Source organism: Triticum aestivum, chromosome 2A, assembly GCF_018294505.1.
Source record: "Triticum aestivum cultivar Chinese Spring chromosome 2A, IWGSC CS RefSeq v2.1, whole genome shotgun sequence".
NCBI lineage: Eukaryota > Viridiplantae > Streptophyta > Magnoliopsida > Poales > Poaceae > Triticum > Triticum aestivum.
Genome location: NC_057797.1, coordinates 42,910,743 through 42,921,259, shown reverse-complemented (window position 1 = coordinate 42,921,259; position 10,517 = coordinate 42,910,743). Strand labels below are relative to the sequence as shown.

Below are 10,517 nucleotides of genomic sequence, written 5' to 3'. Positions count from 1 at the left end.
ACAGCGGGTCTATTTCATAAGGAATTGCACTTTGCGGCAGAGCTACTAGCTATGGTAATGTACTTTAGCTCGCAAATGTGTGCTGTTGGTGCTTGGGGTGACTAGAGAGTTTGAGCGTATAGACTGAATATATTTCACCAAAGACCTGCTTACTGAATATATTTTAAGACAGTGTGGGTAGGTAAGAAAAATAACTTAGATCAAGTCCACCATTATAGATCCCTAAGGCCCCGCTTGGTTCGTCGTTTTGGAGCGATTTACACCCGTAAAAACTCGCCCCCTGTAAAAAATACGACGGATTCGAACCGCCTCCTTGGATGGTCGTTTTCCAGCCGTAATGTTTACGCTTGTATCCACGCTACACCCGTATCCAACTTGTAGAAAATACACCCCATCTGCGGCCAGTTTTCCCCACCCCCGTATCTTTTCTCGACCCATCCACACGCCCGCGCCGCCGGAGCGAACGACGGGGCGCGAGGGATCCCAGCTGCAACAACCCAAGAAACGCGCCCTGGTCCTTGAACCCTGCTTGTGATCTGTTTGAATACACTTTGTATTACAGCCGAGCCAAGCGCATGCTACAACCGGAATTTCTTTACAACCGGAATTTGCTGGAGGTGAGTAATATACGGGTGTAAAATGTTACAGGGGTGGCAGAAAAACAACATTCCAATCGGGGCCTAAATGTGCATCACCAAATGTCCGGGACTCGTCCGGACGTTCACGAACACCAAACAAGGAGCTGGCCATCCAACCAAAGTCACCAAAAGACCACGGACACCGTTTTTCATTAATTATGTGCGCGGCCTGGTTGGTAGAAGAGAGAACCTACTAACAATCAAACGCTACGACTGATAAACCCAGCGGCAAGAAAAAGATTTAAAATTTGGTATTGTAGGGCCTTACCCTCGCCCGAAGGAAAGGGAGCCCTTTCAGAAATTCTCAGTGGCCCACTACGAAGGGAGTGCCAAAGAGGGGGTTTGGAAATAGTTTTCAACCAGCAATTGACGCGCCTCGGTATTACCTCACTAGCTGCGTCATTGCCCCAAGCGCAAAGATGCCGTTCAATGCCCGCGCCCCCCTCCCTCTTATAGCTAGCCGAGGTGGGACTAAAATTGCTTCGTCGTTCTGAGACGCTGCCGGCCTTCTCTCACGTCGGTTCAGCATCGACCAGGCTTTTTCCTTTCCTACGCTGCCGGCCGGCCGGTCAGTGAGGCCCATCGATCTGGCTGGCCTAGGCGCGTATATACAGCAGGCTCTCTATCTGAGCCCAAGACTCACACGATTCTCTAACTATCTTTTCACAAATCCCTCAAAGAAAAATCTATCTTTTCACACAAAAAAAAGATTCTCTATCTCTCTGAAGAAGGCGTGATTCAAAATTTGGAACCTCCTTCTTTTCTTCTGCGATGTTAAGTTTGAAAGGTTTGAAGGTACACGATGCTTTGGGTGGTGGCTTCAGTTTTCGAAAATTTTATTTGAATCTCCACTTACATCAGGACAAGACGAACAGAGCACTTCTGTGACCGGGTAGTACTCCCTCCGTAAACAAATATAAGAGCGTTTAGATCACTACTTTAATAATCTAAACGCTTTTATATTAGTTTACAGAGGGAGTACGTACTAAAAGTTCTTAACACATCAGTGAAGCTGTGGGAGGCATTTACATTTACCCGGGCTACAGTTACTAGCTCTGAAGGCCCAGCATGCAGTTGCAGTTCAGTTTACTGAACCACCATCTTTTTTTCTTGAAAATCAAATGATAAATTATACCGTACTGCAGTGCTTAGTGCGTACATTGGCTAATCATCTGCTCATGTGAGCCCTAGCTTAACCTAACAGGCTAATCTATTAGTAACATATAGCAGGTGGAGTACTTTATTTTATTCCTAGCCCAAAACAAACACGATTCTCTCTGTCCGCAGGCCGTGATTCAAAATTCGACAATACTAAATAGAAAGAAAATAGAAATTCATTTCATGATGAATGTAACGATTTCTGGTCAAACTTAAAAAGGTTTGACATTTTAAAAAACAAATACACAATATTTTGAAACAGATGGAGTAAAATGATTACGAAAACCCAGCAACACCATGACGCAGCAGCGTCCTACTGGGCCACCCCGCGTAGCAATACTGTCAATGAGTGAGCGACTGCTCTTGCTAAAATACTAAGCGGGCAATTGTAGCGGATCAGAACTGTAGTGGTTCGGTTATTTAGTGTTCATTATTTTCATTTGGGTTTAGGAAAAAGCATGAGCAATGCATCATTTTTTTCGAAAGTACGACCATTTTTTAAGGGCAAGCATCTTCGGAAGTTGTGAACAATGTTTTTGGGAAACATGAACATTTTTTGAATTTGCGAATATTTCTCTGAAAACACAAACATTTTTTTAAAATTGCCAATATTTTTTGAAACGCGAGCTTTTATTAAATTTGTGATAATTTTTAGAAAAGGATTTTTTTTTTGGAATTCGATAACTCCCGAACGCTCAGGATTTCATCATGGCAAATCGAATGTTTTGAGACAAGTTTAGTGATGCGAGGATGACAACTTTAGTTGGTAAGCATGGCAAGTTCGTGCTTTGGTCTATTTTTTGCCAGAAAATTGCCGTGCGTGTCAACGAACTTGTCATCCTTGCATCACGAGAATTGCCATCGGAAACGTTCATTTGCTATGGTTAAATACCGAACGTTCGGGATTTATCATTTCGATTTTTTTGAAAAAGGATTTGATTTTTTTCTGGAGTCACAAACATTTTAAAATTTTCAAACAAACATTTGAATTTCTTGAAAAAGAAAACGAAAAACGCAACACATAGGATTTTTTTCTGAAAAGATCTTTCTACTGGTAAATGGGCCGGGCCATTTATTCTCTACGTGTGATCTATCCTGTTCGAAACAACCACATTCTGTCACAAAAACGTGACACATGGTATATTTCGTCCTGCTGCCTTTCTTTTCCCTGTGCATGAGAAGAAGAAGCGGTTCCAGGAAACAACACTCCAGTCCTCAAAGCCCCACGAGCGCGAGAGAGAGAGGCAGGTGCCGGAATGGCCCGTGCCCCCGAGGAACACCCCGGAGGACACCCGGCCCGCGTCTTGGTGCAGCCTCCAGTCCCTCGCCTGCACCACCGAGAAGCTCGCCTACAGAGTATGCACCTCACAGCAGACATTCTGATTGAAACCAACTTCTGTTCTGGAACAACCCACACAAAGCACGCTGCGCAATACTACTTGTTCTGTCTCACACAGCAGCTTATATTCTGACAAAATATCTGCAGAAAACATACAGGCTGGGGGTGCTTTCATCCTTCAAGGCCCGTTCAATCCGTCAAATTTTGAAAATATTGAAGTGAAATTCACTTGTAACAATACTCACATCAAATTTACAAGTACAAATAATTTGCCACTGTAGAAGTCTCCCATCTTCAGGTAATTATGTAAGTGGCAGTTTAGCAACGACAATCCACAAGGTGGTAAATATTCAAATTGCTCGTTTTTTAGGGGATATTTAAATTTCTCATAATGGTTGGAGCCAGTGAACGACACAGCAGCCCAGCCCAGCGAATTCCCAAAGTGGGCCGTCGTATCCAACCACTCTCCTCCGCCATAATCTAGAGACCATCCAGAAAAAACGCTCCCCACGAGCAAGAGCGAGAGCACACCTCAAAAAAAAAAAGAGCGAGAGCGAGAGCGGGAGCCAGGCGCCAATGACCCCCAGCCGCCGCCGCCCCCGCCACTGCTCGAAGACGACAATCTCCTGGCCGAGATCCTCCTCCGTCTCCCGTCGTTGCCCTCCTCACTCCCCCGCGTCTCCGCCGTCTGCAAGCGGTGGCGATGCGTCGCCGTCGACCCCAAATTCACCGCCCGCTGCGCGCCCACCACGGGGAGCCGCCCCTCCTCGGCGTCTTCCAGCACCGCAGCGACGGCATCGTCTTCGCCCCCGTCCTGGCCGCTCCCGACCGCGTCCCTCCCCAGCGCTTCGACCTGCGACTCCCCGACGACCACCCCTACCTGGGGCCACAGTTGCTCGGCTGCCGCCACGGCCGCGTCCTCGTATTCGACCGGGAGCGTGCGGAGGTCCTTGTGTGCGATCCCATCACGGGCGAGGAGCGCCGCGCGGCCGTTCCGCCGGAGTTCACAACGGACGACGTCAACGGGGCGGTACTCTGCGCTGACCGCGGCCAGGGACACGTGCACGGCGGCTGCCACTCCAGCCACTTCAAGGTGGTGTTGGTGTTCATGCGCATCCATGAATATCATGCCCTCGCGCGGGTCTACTCCTCCGAGACCAACACATGGGGCGATCCCATCACAACAGAGGCTCCATATTCAGGTTCGACTTGCTGCAGTGCAGTGGTTCTCAGAGCACCCTTGTTGGTAATGTTCTTTACTGGCTGTTAAATCATGCGGAAGACGATGGCATACTTCAGTTTGATTTGGATAGACACAGCCTCAATGTGATTGAGGCCCCTCCCAGGATGAGTTTTCCCTGCAACTGTCAGATCATCCAGGCCGAGGATGGTACTCTTGGTCTCGCCATATTGTCTCACCGTTACCATAACTTTCAAGTGTGGCAGAGGAAGGTTAATTGCCATGGTGTTGGCACATGGGTGCTACGGAAGACCACCGAAATGCACGATATTCTTGGGCTCCCTCCTCCGATTGAGGTAGCAAGAAGGGGCCGGGTGGCACTGATACGGGGATACGCCGAGGATGCCAATGAAATATTTTTATATCTGGATGGCACTGTCTACATGGTTCAACTTAAGTCGATGCAATCGAGAAAACTCTGGGAAACCCATCACGCTACCCTTTGTAATTCCTTCAACAGTTTCTATATGCCAGGTGATTGTTCATCCTTAGTCCTTACATTGTAGGAGTAACTTAATATGATTATGTCTTGTACATGGTTGCTCGAATACCTTCGTTGCAATTCGTAAGTGTTCACTGACTTAAAACTAAGTTAATGACTGTCTCTTTCCTAGCTGAACTCTTAGGTGTATCACTCTTCACTGTTCGTTCGTTAGATATACAAGCTTATAGCCTTTTTGTGTCATCATTCGATGTAGTTGTCTTTATCCTTGGGAGATAACAAATGAAATATCAAGTGGGTGTTAGTGTAAAAGCAAATGTCAAATGATTAACACCTTTTCCCCTGAAGTTGTTTTCTCTAACCAGGCTTCATTTATTTAAATCTGAATACCCAAGGTCACTTCTGTTGGTAGTGTTTATGCGTTTTGGCATGTTTTATTTTGTCTTCTTACATGATGAGGAATGAGTTTACATAATATAAAGTCTAGACCATGTCTTATTTTCTTCTTTTAAAGCTAACTTCTTAATTATAAGGTAGCTATGTATACTGCTTTCAAGAATGTTCCTTTCAAAACGCAACATGTGTGGTTTTGTTTACTGTTGCCAGCATCAATAGTGAGCTATAAAACATAACTACAAGTGAGTTCTGTTTCTTATATTTCTCGATTCATCTATTCAACAGATTCAGTGTTGCCTTCTCATATCCATTTGTCTTTTCCTTGGAACTTTTACTAATTGCATGTTTTATGTTTCTAGGCATTGGAATTGCTGGTGCACGATACAATGGGTGACTATCTGGTTTGATGTGGTAATGTGCTTAAATGGCTCAGCAGGTTAGAACATATCTGAATATAATTTGAGAGGTTTGGACTATATAGCTTTTTATATGAAAAAATATCTAGATGCGAACGTGGATAGCATGCACCAAGCCACCAATGCACTATTGTCCATTCAGCTGTTATTATCCAGTGATGTAAATAACACATATGCCAAAGATGATGGTGATGATAAGGCAAAATTCCTCTCCTGTTATGTGTTGTGCATAAATGACAACCAGATGATCCATATATTAAATATCATGGTGGTGTTGATATTACCAGTTTGTGCCTATCTAACCATGCCTAAAGCTCTCATTGATATAGCTCTGTTCTGAATAGATAAGCTGGAAGGGTTGTGTTAGTAGTCCATTTTGTTATTAGAGATAGTCAGTTACAACACTGACTCCCCCACCCCAACAGATTAGAGTATCAGAACGCTCCAAAGATTTATTTTGTGTTGCTGGTATTTCTCTGAGATATAATCAGGAATATGATATCTATTACATAGCTCTTCCTTATGTTGCCGAAGTGATCATGAGTTTATACACTCATTTTGTTTATACAGTATGTTCGATTAGGTTCTGCATTTATCTGTACCATGTTACTGTATTATGTTACTAAAAAAAATCTCTCTTAAGTGAATGAAGGGCTGCTGCAGCTCATTGAGTTTGTCACATCATATCAGTGTGGTCAGCAGTGTTTACATGTTGTCTGAAAAAAACCTTAGTTAGCGTTTTCCTTAGTCTAACCTTAACCCAATTGCATGTATTCATGTATTTATGTTTTGCCAGTTGTTTGCTTGTTCACGTGTTTGCGTATCGAAACAACTACGTAAGATACCTAGCTAGTTGTGTGCTGACTATACTTTCCGAGTTCTCTTCTGTGACGTGTTTCTGTTTTCATTTCCGACTTGTAAGTTCTGTTGTGTGTGAAGTATTTCTATTTGAGTTTCTAACTTGTAAGTTTGCAGCGTGAAGCATTCTGCCAACACACTCACATTGTTGCCATGTTCTTTGTCCCAGTCTTTCCCTGTAATGGCTTACTAACCATTTGCGGGTAAAAAAACAAGAACATGTACTTCTGATCCTTGAGCTGGACAATGCCATTTGGAGAAGAAGCTGCACGTTGGGTACAAATTACTACAGTTTCAGACTGGCAAACTGCACAACCTTCCCTTCCTTTCCTTTTTTTCTTCACCACATTTCCATGTTACGTAGAACAAACGCAAGAAACATCTGAATTTCTACAGTAAATTTAATCTAAACAAACACTTTAGCTGCTGGCCAACGTTGCGGTGAAACTGTAACAAAAGGAACAATGGCAGCAGCAAAACCACAAGACGTGATTTGCCTCCCATTTCTTCATCCTCTGCTGCATCTTTTGGTGGTTGGACATCATCGATGCCTTTATTTTGGTTTCTTTTTTGGCTGCCGTTGACCTGTAAGTAGGCCCTTAATCAACGGACTTGAAGTTGCCTCAGCGAGGACTGCTCGGAGACGAGGCCTCTGGCCGCGTCGGTCTCGAGGAGCAGCGACGTGTCGCAGGACTTGACAGGACGGTGCAGTCATGGAAGAGAAGAGGGCTCTGAGCCATGACACAGCTGTGTTGCCGTGCACCTCGTACAGGCTCCTCACCTGCTCCTCGACGACCTCCTCTGCCCTAGGTCATCTCCCAGAGTAGTAGTTCAGCCTCAGACCACGGCCAACGCCACTAGTAGTGGCGGCAGCGTTCGCCGTCATGGCAGCAGATTAAAGGAATGAAATTTGCAGTTACTTACGAGCATTGAAGCAGCACAGCAGCCAAGACACCACTGGCACTAGGCTTGAGCTCAGACCAATCTTCAGTTCAGCAGCACAGGGGTGCGATGTAGTGCGCTCAACATCTCATCTCGTCTCTTATGGAATGGAGAAAGAAGTGAACTAGTACTAATCATGATTTTTTTTTTAAATTGTGGGGTGATTATGAGCAGTATTAGCAGATGAAGAAAACCAACGCGCAAGACAAATGGATCCGTAGGTGATAGGTACCGCCGGTGGTCAAGTTTCGTTAGCTGCAAATGGACGGCTACCAAAACACAGAGATATACAAATCATAAGTTCAGATATGGGGCTCAAGGCAAACGCCATACCGTCTTCAGTTCCGTCAGACTGAACCTGTCGATGGCACGGCATCACCTTGTGCCTGATGATGCGTGGCACAAACTTAGTTGAATGCGATGAAAGCAGCCACCCACCTTCACCCCGGCTTAGAAAGCTTGACATCGAGAGCATGTGGCCGTGGGCAGCCCTGGTCTGTACCTTTGTGCGTTGGAATGGCAGAAACTCACAGAAGCCATTCAGAGAAAATCTCGCAGGTTTCAGATGATCTGCATGTACAAATAACTTCCTGCAGGTTTCAGACGATCTGCATGTACAAATAACCAACCTCTGACACTCACAGAGAAGCCTGCTTACCCAGGCATCAATGCATTTATTGAACTCATCATTTTTTTTTGTTTTTTGTTTTAGACAAACTCAGAAGCTTTTTATTCAAACGTCACAAGGTTTAGAGGGATGAAATCAAGTCCATTGGGCTGACCCGACCTAACCAAACATGGCGGCCAACCCCCAGGGATAAGATGCTTCGCAAGCTTGTGAGCCTCGACATTCGAGCTCCTAAGTTCATGAATAATATTAAAGGTAACAAAAGTACTCTTTCTATATATAGTTTCATGTATGATGGGAGCCATAGACCGCATGAATAATATCAGCTATCAGCTTTGCTATTGGAATGCTTGGTCGGTATCAAAGTAATACTTGAATAGATCATTGGAAGGCTCCGAAAAAGTTTCTCAGGTATTTGCAATGGATCAAGGATCACATGCTCACATAAAAGTGATCAGGCCATCTTGAGGTGATTGGTTACACAGATTGGCATCATTTGAGGCCACTATTGAATCACTGTGGCTGTGGAATTTTATGTCATGCCTTCAAATTATTGATAATATTGAAAGGCCATTTAGGATTTATTGTGATATTTCCGCTGCAGTCTTCTTCTCAAAGAATGATAAGTACTCGAAAGGAGCAAAACATATAGATTTGAACATAGCGGATGTGCTAACTAAAGGACTACCACCCAATACATTTTGTGGCCGGCCACGTCGAGAGAATGGGTTAGACTAATGGAGTATTAAGGGTCTTAGTGTGATGGTTGCTTTACTAATGGATTAAGAATTAGTGGGTTTGAATTCCCTCTCCTCTCCCTTGTATAGACATTTGTGTGTTATAATTAAAGTAATGCATTTATTAGATGTATGTGTGGAGTTACCACATGAGCAACGCATGAAAAATAAGAGTTACCATCCATGTCCTAGTGAATGGATCTTAATTGGCATGAAGCACATTGTACGTTTCATGCATAAATGGCACCCACTTAGTGCAGCTTAATTACCTTGAGTAAGCGCTGCCGTTTAAGACTTTGAAGTTTCATTCGACAATGCTTAGTGCATGCTTATGCGTGTATATAAATAGATAAAGCATGCTACACCTTATGGTATGGAAAAGTGACGGGAATAAGAACACACATGAGAGTTTCCCGTGTTCTCAAGTCATCAAACGACCGCTAAAGGTAAAGAAGGAAGAGTTCTCTAGCCATCAAGAGATCGCTAAAGGTAAAGGAGGAAGAGAGGCGAGAAAACTCGCTATGGCGGGTGTCAACATGGCCCAAGGTACGGATGCGTAATGTTGCACATGTAAAGGGTTTTCTCTGCCCTCGCAAAAAAAAGGGTTTTCTCTGGGTTGAATCAGTTTTGTGCTAATCGATCTTGTTGCTTCCGTGATTTTGTTAACATGCCTTGTCAATCACTGTACATTTCCGTAAACATGTTTTGATTATGGGACAAACATGTGAGATGTGTGAGTGTGATCTATATGCACCTCTGCTCGAAGGATGCACACGTAAGTTGGCATATCAGTACGTGACTCAGTGTCGCAATTAATCACCATCCTGCCTCAGATTTGCACTATGATCATCACGTCATGACTGACCCAGCGGAGGGATGGATTTGCCATGTCCTCATGTCCGTTCGGTCGGCTGGCTGGTTGGCATCTTCCTCGAAGCCATATCCTCATGTCCAGAGAAGCGGGTACAGAGTTCGGTTGACTTGATTAGACTCGCTGTCCTCTAGTCGTCTTTTGATGGCTAATATGCACACGCACAACATATAGTCGTCAGCTAACCATCCGCGAAATGTGCACTCAAGGCACTTACAATCATTTGTGTAGCTGCCTTTCGAAATGGTCTTATTGTTGCTGTCAGCCAATCATATACCTCATGTGCAACTAGGACAAACGGGCGATTAATGATCATATGTAGCTGCATGCACCAGATGCACCCTCACCAGGTATCTCATTGCATTCGACGACCAACTACTCTTCTTCCTTATAATTAGTTCTAGGACACCCTCACCCATATAGAAATCTAGCTAGGTGCATGCATGGTATGACCAATTCATCTCAAATTTTCAAAGCACACGGTTTGGTAGATAAACCACTTCCTTAGTTGAAGCTACACGACCAAGTTAGTCCGGCCAGTCTAGTTATTTTATGGTTGAAAATAGAGGCAATATTTATCGATTAGGGAGTATCATCCATAGTACACTAATGATGAAAAATATTAGTTCTAAGAGCAGGCGAATCATGTTATGAAACATTATGGACATTGCACTAGTACTTCTCTCTTATAACTCACCAAGGGTTTACTGGTGTCATGGAACAGTCACATTGCCGGTTTGGTGCTAGTTGCACCCATGTTCATCACGGTGAAGAGACTTTATTGCCTGCCGTGTAGAGGTTAGCTAGACGCGCTACCCATGAATCTTATTCCCTCCAAGGGTGTAGAAGGAG

At 44.3% G+C, this 10,517-nt stretch overlaps 1 pseudogene; it reads right to left on the bottom strand.

Moving 5' to 3' along the window:
• Positions 1-898: 898 nt before the first annotated feature.
• LOC123038360 (uncharacterized) lies at positions 899-1,059 on the bottom strand (annotated as a pseudogene).
• Between the last annotated feature and the right edge of the window lie 9,458 nt (positions 1,060-10,517).